The sequence below is a fragment of the Patella vulgata genome, chromosome 4, assembly GCF_932274485.2.
Source record: "Patella vulgata chromosome 4, xgPatVulg1.2, whole genome shotgun sequence".
Classification (NCBI taxonomy): Eukaryota; Metazoa; Mollusca; class Gastropoda; family Patellidae; genus Patella; species Patella vulgata.
In genome coordinates this window covers 84,298,908-84,312,522 of record NC_065882.2, presented here as the reverse complement: position 1 = coordinate 84,312,522, position 13,615 = coordinate 84,298,908, and the positions used below count along the sequence as shown (strand labels likewise).

General features: G+C 37.4%; 1 long non-coding RNA gene across 1 annotated transcript; it reads left to right on the top strand.

Moving 5' to 3' along the window:
* The first annotated feature begins 5,290 nt into the window (after nucleotides 1-5,290).
* LOC126818301 (uncharacterized) lies at nucleotides 5,291-12,758 on the top strand. Its single transcript, XR_007679186.2, has 5 exons — nucleotides 5,291-5,338; nucleotides 6,436-6,516; nucleotides 8,324-8,426; nucleotides 10,057-10,152; nucleotides 12,000-12,758. It is a non-coding gene; the product is annotated as an uncharacterized LOC126818301 (long non-coding RNA).
* Nucleotides 12,759-13,615: the final 857 nt, after the last annotated feature.

Here is a 13,615-nt window from a genome sequence, read left to right as displayed (position 1 = left end):
AGACAGGTGAATATATCCGTCCATGTTGTGTGATAAATTCGTAGGTAAAATAAGATTGAATACACGACTAATAGCGTGCGGTGTGATAACGTTACATGACGTCACGTCGTTGATCCAAGCTACCTGGAAACAGAATGGTATTTAGTTGGAAGAAATATGATACTTTACTTGTACGTGACACGAGACACGGATATCGATTAACAGTTAATCAATAACTACCTGTATAGTTATAACACGGGTACTATTGTTATTATTTATCACATGCTAAGACAAGCTATAGACTAGCAGGTGTAGAAAATTCAAGGTCAATATTATAAAGTCAAATATTTAGAGAGAGAGAGAGAGAGAGAGAGAGAGAGAGAGAGGGGGCATTTTGGGACTAACATATGGTTCAATTTTATTTCAATAATTGGCTTACGCGTAGGGGTATGTATCTGTAGGAGGAAACCGGAGGACTCGGAGAAAACTCACCAGGTTGGACAGGCGAGTCAAATATTACAGAGGCATTATATAAGATTTAAAGAAATGAAATGAAATGGGGTTTAACGTCCTACTTTTCTGTGCCTACCGAAGTAATGACGTCCCATCTGTTTAAAACACAGATCCTATTTCGTTTCGTTTTTATAGTTCAAAATTTCGTTTTATTTGTCTTTGCTAAAGGTAGGGGCCTGTTTCACCAAATTTTAACTAAGATAAAATCCAAATTTTAGTAATTTGATTGGATAATACTAGACTGATTTTAGTGCTAAGCCAATCAAAATTGAAGTATCTACTAAAATTTGGATTTTATCTTAAGTTAAAATTTCGTGAAACAGGCCCCAGGAGGAGTTGTTATCATTGACGTGTTCTGAATAGTGTGAGGTATTAGCCACTGAAACGGTCTGTTATGGCGAGCTTTAGGCGTGTTTTGCGCGGAACTGTGGGTAATCCTCTAGTAACACCAATGCTGATCGGTTAATCAAATATCTGACGTCATAGGGTCAAAACCCGCTCGTATGACCTCTGATGCGACCTATCGCTACAACCGGTCAGATCTTCATGTAGTGTAGACCATCGAAAGTATAAAAAATAACGAAACGAAATATAGATCTATATTTTAATTAGATTGAATGACGACGGAAGATTTAGTTAAAGCGAGAATTTCAAATTTTCTAAGAAAGTCAAAACATAATTATTTCTATGTCTTTTGCTCAATAGGTTATCAAATCACTATTATACGATCATGGGCATTATTTCCCACCCTTAAAAATCTATGACACGGGAAATAACAACACAATTACCTCCCCTGTTTTGCTATTGACAACATGGGGCAGCCATTTTCCAACGTTGGAATTTGAAGTAAAAAATGATATTTTTGCCAATTTCTTAGCCGGCAATAGCGAATTATAGGATTAATAGGATTATTCTTTAACAAGGTAGGACTGTTTATGGATACCATCTATTTTAAGGCTTTATTTTAATACATTTTAAAAATATAACTTGAAAATTTGCAATTGCAACTTTAAAGAGCTAGTCGTTTTGTTCTATATAATAGTTCTAAAAAAGATAATGAAAAGTAACCAAATTATGATTCATTTAAAGGGGACATAACTTGTCGAAAACCTTGTGACTGGTTGTATTGTGAAATCTCAAGTTTTATGTCATTACAAAGTTTTTGTACGTGCTTCATATAGAATTAAATGAGCTAAATCGCTAATATTTGGGACCTAGAAATGGACACAAATGGGTCGCAACACATATAATAATGTAATATAAATGTATATAAACTGATTTGCATTCAATCGTTTCCATTTTACTCTAATTTCAAATCAGTCATGTTCGACGAAATACGCCAGAAGTTTCAATCGAATGGCAATCTCTAGCATCTGGTTATTCATAAATACATCGATAGTATTTATTGCGCTTGCTCTCCAGATAAGAATATGGCGTCGCCGATTGACATGACTTGTGGAATATGTGTAGCCTGGTTCTTCGAGTCCCTTGTTACAAATGGCGCTGAAACGCATTATGGTACACGATTCGTGTACCAATGGCAAAATGTTTATTTTGTCTTAAACATTGGATATCAGAAGCCCATCTTTTACCGGTAAGATCACAACATCAGTGTTGATTTCAATTGACAAATAATTAGTGTTTTTAATGTGGAAGACTTTGGATGATAATGAGTTAGAGACTTAGCTGCTTTAAATTTGTTGTTATATAACATTTATTTGGGTTAATTCTCAGACTTTGTGAACTCGGGGCCAGAATTAAATCCGGAAATCGTTAAAGGGGCATTATGGGAGATTAGATAAAGAGTTGACAGTCCTCGCTATAATAGTTAAAAAATAGATCACATAAATAGAATATGCTGAAAATATCTGCCAATTTGCTCCACTCTGAACCGAGATATTAGCTTTGGAATTTTAGACTAGCATCGATCATCATTACTAAAGTCGGTACGATAAAAACAAAGTCGCGATTATCCAATTTTACGTTTAATCATCCTTCATAAAGTGTATTCCAATCCGTTAAATATCGCAGACTAGCGAAATGGGGTTTAATGTTTAACAACCTTCGAATTTCCACTGCTTATGGTACTTTTACGCGAATGCCAACGTGTATACGGGACCTCGGGTTTTTCGCCCCGATCTACGCGTTGATCAATGTCACCCCAGCCCCCCCCCCCCCCGTTCTGCAAACAAAAGTAAACTACGCCTGACAATCCCGGGAATTTTCTCGACCGATGGAGCCGCGGTGACTCAGTGAGTAAGATGTTCGATCCCGGTGTTGGCCGAGAAAGTTCATCGGCATTTTAATTTTCCAGCGTGGTTCCCCCGTGTCAGTGGTGCAAGGGACAACGCATAGACGTTTGGATGGCACGAAAATCCGAGGTCCCGTGCACACATTCGCGTGCATGTAATAGATCCCTCGGCATTTGGAATTCGATATAATCGTGGGCCGTAGCGCCATTGTTAGAGCAAAATTCCCCCCGTAGCACACTGTATTAAACCCCATTTGATTTCATTTCTCGACCAACACCGGGAGCGATCTCGAGGTCAGTTTTTAATGCTGTTGAATCCAAGCCGAGGAATTACCTGTCAATGATATATAATTTTATTTTCTCAATTAAATAAATAACACACGGAATATTATTATTTAATCTGGGTCTATTCTGGAGGTCCATAGGGGCAAAAACAATTGATTTGTCTCCCTTTGATCTTCAAAAGTCGACTGTGTTCAAAGTTACCATACGTCCCGGTTTTACCGGGACAGTCCCAGTTCTTACATCAGGTGTTTTTCAGTTGAAAATAATAACACAAAACACATAAACTAGTGATTAATGTATACTGCGTTTGCTACAAACAATCGTGTTTCATCATCTAAATATATAGTTCAGAGCATAAAAATTACAGGCCTTGACATATGATCTTGGGTATAATTTTATTGTTTAACGACGTAGAGTTTTATAACAAAATACAATACATTTTAATTAAGACTTGTTAAACAATCTACATATTGACAACTCGATATAAAGTCTGTCAATGGTCCATTCAACAACATAATATGTTTAGTGTAACTACCGTCACAAAATGACGGAAAACGCATCTACAGGCTTCACAATCCCCCTAGCAAATTTGCGCATTCAGTCCTCAATATATCGCTCTCTATGGGCGCTCATTAACGTCACGCCCTTCGGGTGCTCCTTGCTCATTTTTGCCTTTGTCTGATCAGAATAACAAATGTCCCGGTTTCTTCAATGAATAATCTGGTAACCCTACCCGCGGGGGGGGGGGGGGGCAACATTTGAAAAAAGACAATTTATTCAACTTTGACATTGCGTATAGCAGCGTTGTTCTTAGTTTTGAAATTAGAATATGATTTTTCATTCCGTTGGTCGTGTGTATATAGGACTTAGACAAGTAATTATTTCCCCTTATTTCATGTAGTGCGAGTTATAAATAGACATTTTTTTCCTTAATTGTCTTTCTGCAGATCAATCATTGTGTCGGAAGTGAGATTTTCACCCCAGTCAACATCAAATCCCCGTAGCAAAAAATCTAAACGGTCATCCCCCTACAAAATTATGATGAGGATATTGCAAATATGGTCCCCATTGTGCCTATAAAGATTGGAACCAACGGAATGTTGGGCAAAAAGCTATAGCCTGTGGTGTTACAGCCATTTAACATTTCCATTAAAATTTCTCAAAGAATTGCGGTGATGTTTGAGTTGTCTCCCTTTAGTCTTCAGAAATTCAATAAGGTATACTGTGCACCCCCTGCTCAATTAACAACTGTGGTAAGCAATTATTATAATCATAGTCGATATAAACTATGCTGTCCTTGGGGAATTTATGTTTTATTCAGGGAAACAAGTGTGGTCTGTAACCAGCTACTTATTGGTGTACTCGTTTCTACAAATAGTAATTATTTGGGCACGTGTACTTTACTCGTTTGGCGAACAATCCTCTGGACTGCCGAGCGATTAATCTATTTCGGTGACCATGGTCATGGACCTTGATATATGGTTTACGGGGTCGAGGGGGTATTTATTGTTAGGGAACTTTCCAGAAATTCACCCAGATTTCTTAGCAAATGGCATATGGTTAACATGAATTTGAATCTAGCTCTTTGTATCGCGCTACAAAACAACATAAGAAAACCCACAGCACAATCAAATTGATGGTCATAATTATTGAATGTTGATGTACAAAATAAGAAATCCATCTTTAGATAGTAAGGGGGGGGGGGCTGATGGTTAGCACGTGCGCGTAGTATCATAAGGTTTGTTATTCAGTCAATTCCCCGGTTGTATGTGACAAGGAGTAGGGTCGCCTGTCTAACCTCGACATGGGTTTTCTCCGGGTTTTCCGGTTTCCTCCCACTGCTAAAGACCCTTACGCGCAAGCGAATTATTGAAATAAAATTAAACCATATGTTAGTCCCAAAATGACCTAGATTTTATCGAATGGATGTTAAATCCTCCCTCTCTCTCTCTCTCTCTCTCTCTCTCTCTCTCTCTCTCTCGATCGATCGATCGATTTACTTAAAGGAATGTGATCCTCACAATGTTTTGTTGAACTAGACAAGAATTACGGTGTATTTTCTACGGAAACATCGACGAGTTTGTAATGGATATTTGACGATATATCCCCCCCCCCCCCCATGTAGGTTTATGTAGTTTTAACAATAGATTGAATATAATCCAAGAGATATAATCAGTAAATCGAGGATATAAAATATCAAATAACAACTCATAAACTCTCTCTCGATAAATATGATTTCCATTCAGAGTAACTTGACCATGCCAATGAAGTACAACGCACAAGATGGCGGATGATGAATGGGAAGAAGAGGTTTGTTGGTCTATTTCGTAATGTTGTAGTTTATAGTTCAACTCAAATGAAAAGTTCAATGTCTTGAAGCATAAAGTAACAATATTTTTATTTGATGATATCTGCTCTGACTGAGTTTGTGAAAAGGAGACATGTTTGCAAAGATTTGAACGGTCGATTTCTTCTAAAATTTTGAGTTCTCACAAGGGAAATAACTCGTGATAGAAAAAGATGTATCGTTTCAGACTAGTCATCTAGAAATTGTTCCACTACTGATTTCTTCCGTCTTGCTCCAGCCACAATAGTGGACAGTCTTAAGGCCTTCCTTTGAGCAAGTTTTGTAGTCATTTAACTACAAAAATGTTACTGGCCTATAACTCACTTAATTTCCAATTACACTGAGTGACTGACCCCAAACTGTACTGGACATAGCTTAACATATAATAAACAAATTCCCATTGAAATAAAGGTGAAACTTTACCACATAATTATTTGACTTGATAAAACCCAACTGCTATGCGAAATTTCTGTTCATTTTAAAATGGTCGCCGAACCAGAATCATGTGGTTCATGGCACTCGAAAATACAGATTTCAGTGTTCCACTCTTCACTATTTGTAACATAATTACTTATTTCCATGCAAACTGTGATGATATGTGTTGAAAATTTGCAACTGAACCTAATTTTACTTGTGCAAAGCCTTGAATAGTGTATCAATTGTAGCCGCGGACAATACAGGATGTGGGTACAATATTGTAGCTAACGCCAGTCAACCTGTCCACATTGACTTCAATTTTAAATCCAGTCATTTCTTGGCCTATAACATAACATTTGTTTTTAATATTTCGATGATCTCAATGTTTTAACCATATAGAGGCCAACATGTTACAATCAGTCTTTAGCAGTGGGAAGAAACTGGAGGACCCGGAGAAAACCCACGAGGTTGGACAGACGACCCTACTCCTTGTCACGTACAACCAGGGAATCGAAACCACGCCAGTTGACTCAATGACAGACTTTATAATACAGCACGCATGTGCTAACCATTCAGCCATCCAACCCCACCCCGACCCCACCCCCAGGTGTTTTGAACTACCAGTATTTTTTTTTATTTCCAGGAAACAACAATATTGGTAGAATTAAATGGATTAACAGATTCTGAATTCTTTAAGAAAGAAAATGTAGCCTGTAAGATACTTGTAAGTTTCTGAACAGTAGGACGTTAAACTCCATTTCATTCTGTATTAAAATTTATTGCAAATCTTACTGTACTTGAATAATGCTGCCCCATATTACCTGACTGATCTCATAAAACTGCAAGATTCTGAATGTTTAGAATTGTTGCTCTAACTCTGTAGAATGACAAAGACTTGAACAATTCCATCAAAACTGCCAAAACATTACTTGACTTTAGGAAAAGGTTAAAAACACACCTGTTTCAACAAGCTTATCCAGATTGACATTAGAAGCGCATAGTGCATGCCTCAGCATGGAATAGATTCTTATATAAATAACTTTATTCTTATTACTTCAAGTTGGACTGTTATATATGCAAACCAAGTAGTCTTCATATCTCCTACATCCATATACACACGCTCAAAGTGCAACATTTAAAGAGTTTCTGGTTAATAAAAACACACACATAAACAATCTGTTTCTAATCTGGATAATAGAGTTTAAACAAATAAGTTTTAGATCTGTAACTTAAAGATTGTGACAGTTTGATACATTATGTAAGATTTAGATAAAGAACTGGTTGTTCTTGCTATAATAGGTCAAAAATAGATAATGATTTGATTAATTTATTACAAGACTTACCAGAACCTTAATTCACCATTTTTAAATAAAATCATTAAATGGAGCCCATATTTCATTCCATTTAAATCTCCACCGTCTGATGATCAAGAAGGTTGATGTTGATTAAACATCAAAATATAATTTATATAATATTTGAAGCCAAAATAAAGACCTTTAATAAGTAGATTTAAGTGTTTAAGTATATCTATGAGAATGAACTGGATAGTTGTAATGCACAAGTTAGAATCATCAAGACAAGTTTATATAATATAACTTGTTCTTTACTAACAGGTGCTATAGAAAACATGTCGTTAATGGGAATATCATTTCTTAGAGATGAACTGATATTTAGTTTAATGACAAACAGGTCATAGATTAATGAATGGTCTAATGCATGTGCTTTAGATCATAAGATCTGTCATTGAGTCAAGTGTTTGGATCGAGTGGATGTTAAACCCTGTTTCTCCATCTCTCAAATTGAGAATTATCTTTTTTTTTTGTATTTTAGGAAGTGGACAGCGATCTCTCTCTCTCTCTCTCCATCAATGGGGGCGGTTGGATGTCTAAATGGTTAGCGTGCGCGCGCTGTATCATAAAGTCTGTCATTGAGTCAACTGGCATGGTTTCGAATCGCTGGTTGTACGTGACAAGGAGTAGGGTCGTCTGTCCAACCTCATGGGTTTTCTCCGGGTCCTCCGTTTTCCTCCCACTGCTAAGGACCCCTACGCGCAAGCGAATTATGTAAATAAAATAAATTAAACCATATGTTAGTCCTGAAATGACCTAGTTTGTGTCGAGTGGATGTTAAACCCCATTTCTCTCTCTCTCTCTCTCTCTCTCCATCAATGGGGGATCACCTGGCTAAGAGTGGGTAAGACGCTGGCTCGATAGCCTGGAGGTCGGGTGTTCAATCCCTGCATTGGCCGAGAAAGATCATCCAGATTTTCCGGCGTGGTTCCCCCTTGTCAAGGACAGCTGTCTAGTCCTTTGGATGAGACAAAAAACCGAGGTCCCGTGTATATATTGGAATGCACGTAAAATATCCCCTATAAGAGTAGGCGATAGTGCCGCTGCCTGGGCAAAATTTCCCTCATAGCACACTTTATGGCGTATGCCCGTCTTCATTAGCCCAGCATAGGAGCAGAACAATAGGACGTTAAACCCCATTTCATTTCATTTCATTCAAGAATTACAATTTGGTTATTTTAGGGAGTGGACAGCGATAAACCATTATTACAACTTGGTACTAATTTATTTAGTGGTGAATACAAGGATGTTCTTGGTACCTGTCTCATCTTCGACAAAAATACAGGTAAATATCACACCACCTTCTACACCTTAACATATCCACACCTGTGAATAACCTGTAAACATTTAGAAAAAAAGATTTCATATTTTTTTAGATTTCTATAAGAAGCTAGTCATCCTTGTCATTGGTGCATGACAGAGAGCCCGGCAACGGACAACGTACATGTATAGTCGTTCGGATGGGACGGAAAACAAGGGTCCCGTGTACACATTGATGTTCATTAAAAGATCCCTTGACATTTGGAATGCAATATTAGAGTAGCGCTGCTGCCCAGGCTAAATTTCTCTCATAGCACACTGTATGGCATATGTCTGTCCTCATTAGGGGGGGTTGGATGGCTGAATGGTTAGCACGTGCGTGCTGTATCATAAAGTCTGTCATTGAGTCAACTGGCGTGGTTTCGAATCCCCAGTTGTACGTGACAAGGAGTAGGGTTGCCTGTCCAACTTCGTGGGTTTTCTCCGAGTCCTCTGGTTTCCTCCCACTGCTAAAGACCCCTACGCGCAAGCAATATATGGAAATAAAATTGAACCATATGTTAGTCCCGAAATGACCTGGTTTGTGTCGAGTGGACGTTAAACCCCCATCTCTCTCCCTCTCTCTCTGTCCTCATTAGCCCAGTGTTAGTAGAATACTGGGACGTTAAACATCATTTCACTTTCATTTGTCAAGCTAGTCAATATATCATGTAATGATGGTCAGTATTTGCAATAAGTATTTTGATGTTTGTAAAAAAAAAGAAGGGCCACAGTGGTTTATACAAATGGTCGATAGGGGTCAAGGGGTCTATCGCCATGTCGGATGAGAAAGTTCCTTGCCATTTTCCAGCATGTTTATCGGAGGACGCGTAGAAAACCAATAAGGTTGTAATCAAAACCACACCACTTAACTCAATGACAAACCTAATGATTTCACACGCACACATTAAACCACTAGACCCCCAATAATTTTTTATTTTGCGTGTGTTACAAGTGGGGTGGGTCGTTTCGAAATGTATAAATTGTCTCAATGGCATTTAGTAATTGAACTGTACACAGGTCACAGTTCTATGGACTACAATTACTACTTATCACTGAGTGACGATCTTGCTTGATAATGACTAGAGAAGCCTAGTCGAAACGGCGCTTAGTAATAAGCAGTAATTGTATTCCATAGAATTGTGACCTGTATGTTCTAAATGTATATTTAAAATTTATGGAAACCTTGTTTATTATCGTTGGTCTTCCCCTTTAATTTGTTGTACACATTAGCCTGCAGTCGTGCATCTAAAAGATCTCTTGGCACAGTTGGAATTTGATATAAGAGAATGCTGTGGTTGCCTGCATAGTACACGGTTTATATTGGTCTTCTTAGCTCTTCCCTTTAACCTGTTACTGGTAGTGTACTACTGCCTCATCTAATAACCCAACCTCGTAGATTTTCTCTGGTTCTCTTAGTTTCCCCCCACTGTTAAAGATCCCTATGCGCAAGTGAATTATTGAAATAAAATTTAACCATATGTTAGTCCCGAAATGACCTAGTTTGTGTCAAGTGGACGTTAGACCACATTTCTCTCTCTCAAATCTAATAATATTCTATCACCAGGAATTGAAATCTACGAGCGTTAATTTTGACATGAATCTTTGATTTCCAGATGCCGATGAAACCAATATAAAGAGTGTTAAATTTCACAGCAAAACTCAGAAAACTTTAGTCATGCATCGAACTTTCCTGAATGAGAAATCAGAAGGTATTATTACAGGCCTATTATATTTCACTGTATATTATTATATTATATTATATTATATTATATTATTATTATATATACTATTCAAAAAAAGTAGGGGATATTTGATTTTGGGGGCATAATACTAAAATATGCAAATGACTACGAAAAAAGTCACTATAGAACCTAACAGAAGAAACATTTCCAGTTACATGTGACGCCCAAACGCACCAATAGCTACCGCATGGAATGCAGGTGATGCTTGGGATCATCATGGGGGTCCAACCCAAGATTTGCACGACTCTGAATTTGAATTCCAGGGTGGAAACATCAGTTTAATTGTTTTAGTGACCAGAAAACAAATTTTGATATGCGTCGGCTTACCCAAAATGAAAGGTTACGTGCCCTTGGCATGCTACAGATCGGCACAACACAGGCGGTTGTGGCGCGGACGATGAATGTTTCTCAGTCTGTCATAAGCAGGCTATGGTCCAGATACCGTGATACACAATCTGTACAGGACAGACCACGCTCAGGTCGACCAAGGGCGACAACTCAAGCCCAGGATCGATTTATCCGTACCTTGGCCTTGAGAAATCGTGTCATCACAGCAAATCAGATCAGCAAATCGGAATCGACTGCATAGGGGTCACCTTCGCGCCCGACGTCCTCGCGTGATCCCTTGTTTGAGAGATCATCACATTCAGGCAAGACGTCGTTGGTGTAGGGATCGTCAACACTGGGATAATCGACGCTGGAGCAATGTGATGTTTTCAGATGAGTCAAGGTTCACTGTTGATTTTTTGGACAGACGTAGGAGGGTGTGGCGTCGTCGGAACGAGCGCTTCCAAGACGTTAACGTCATCAGACATGATCGATTTGGGGGTGGTTCTGTTATGGTGTGGGGAGGCATCACTGTTGCTGGAAGAACGGCTTTACATGTTGTTGCAGGGCGTGTTACAGGCCAGTACTACCGGGACAACATCTTGGCAGTCCATGTTGTGCCGTTCGCACGACGTCATGGCCGCCGTTTCATCTTCCAGGATGACAACGCAAGATTTCACAGGGCCAGGATCGTTACAGGTTACCTCCAACAACAGAACATCACCACATTACCTTGGCCAGCACTGAGTCCCGACCTCTCCCCCATCGAGCATGTCTGGGACATGCTTGGACAGAGGTTACGTCAACGTCAACAACGTCCTGCCAATGTCCAAGAACTTGCTGCTGCGTTGCAACAGGAATGGGACAATCTGGACCAAAATGACCTTAGACGTCTCATTAGGAGTATGCCATGTCGGATCAATGCTTGTTTGGCAAACAGAGGAGGATTTACCCGTTACTGACTTGGTTGTGATGCTGTGGTAACTTTGCTGTTTGACCCCGGGTATCATTTTACCCTTATAATGGTCAGTCTGTGCCTTACTTAGTCTAACGATCATTTGGAATAAATCGATGAATGTGAACTTCATTTCATTTTGTCATTTGTTTCTTCGTCAGTTTCATTAGGTGACTTTAATAACACTTAAAAATCAAATATCCCCTACTTTTTTTGTATATTATATTATATTATATTATATTGTATTATAATATAATTATATTATATTATATTATATTATATTATATTATATTATATTATATTATATTATATTATATTATATTATTTATATTTTATTATTTTTATTTTTTTAAAATTTATATTATATTTATATTTTATTTATATTATTTATTATATTATTTATATTATATTTATATTATATTTATATTTTATTTATATTTTATTTATATTATATTTATATTATATTTATATTATATTTATATTATATTTATATTTTATATTATATTTATATTATATTATATTTATATTATAGGTGTGATAGAGTTGTGTAAAGATACAGCAACTACAGAACAAACGGATCCTACAACTTATGACAAACCACCAATTACACAAGAAAATACTTGATCGGATATTTTATTCTACAGTTCAAACACATCAATGAGCAAGATGACTCGCTGGCAATATATTTGAGATGGATACGATTTCGTCTGATACTCGTGAACTTTTGACCAAGCATTTGATAAAGATGAGATGGCCCTGTTTCTGTAACCTTGTGCTGTAGAACTGGTGGCTAGAGGTTTGGTATTTTTGAGATGGATACAATCTGGTGCTGTTGTACTATTGGCCAAGTCTTTGGTATCAAGCTGGTTTAATCTAAGGAAATGTTACAAATCAGTATAAAATTAATTTAAAAAACAAACGTGTTGAATCATTTAGGAGAAAGGTGACAGAATAAAGAGACTTGGATAAAACGATCATAAAAAAAACCTAAATTTATCTGAGAAACACAAGTTTTATTTTGATTGGTGGATTGATGGATCGATTGATTTATCAGTTGGTTTGTTGATTGAATGATTGATTGATTGATTAATTGGTAGGACAACATTTTAAGGTACTTCGATCCAGACAATGCTAGGCAAGAGACCACATTTTTAACTTTCCCTGGCTTAATAATGTCTACTCATTGCCTATTTATTTGGACCAGATTTTCTATTTATTTGGACCAGAAATGGATTTTGAAATTAAAATGTCTTTTTAAAAGAGAAATAAAACAGTTACTGGATAAAAAAGACGTACAGATATTGCTGTTAACTTTTGTTGAAATCATCTTTCTGGTACAATTATAATATAACAGTTCATTTAGTAATCTGCATAAAAGACCTGGAAAGAAAAACACAAGGGGTGACAGACGACCCTACTCCTTGTCACTACATAAAGCGCACACGTTAGGCCATCCACCACGCAACCGCCATGAACAAAAATTTGGCCAACAGTGGGACCTTAAATCCCATTTCATTTCCAGTTGTTTTCCACAAATTTTAACCAATCATATTTGCCCATTTTCATTAGTTGCTGCATAAATGTCTGACCTTAAAACCTTCCATTCTTATACGTTCACATTATGAATGTGGACGTATGTTGTCGTTGCCCCTGTGTGTCGCATACTTATTTCTTATGCCCTTAGGATGACCTCTATTATTTTTTTCGGTGCATGCCCGACCCTCTGAGACAGAGCGATGCCCATTTTTTGTGTGTGTCGCCTACAGGCCGCAATTCTAAACTGATCGTCTTAAAACTTTGCATACTTATTCCTTATACCCTCAGGATGACCTCTTATTATTTGTGGCGCATGTCCGACCCTCTAGACAGAGTCAATCACAGTATTTGTATTTGTGCCTACAGACCACAATTATTAAAGCGATAATTTCATATTTTTAAAATCTATTAAAATAAAGCCTTAAAATATATGGTATCCTTAAACAGTCCTACCTTGTTAAAGAATAATCCTATTAATTCTATAATTCAATATTGCCAGTTGAGAAATTGACAAAAATATCATTTTCAACTTCAAATTCAAACGTTTGAAGATAGCTATTCCATGGGGGGGGGAATAGAAAACAAGGGAGGTAATTGTGTTATTTTTCCGGG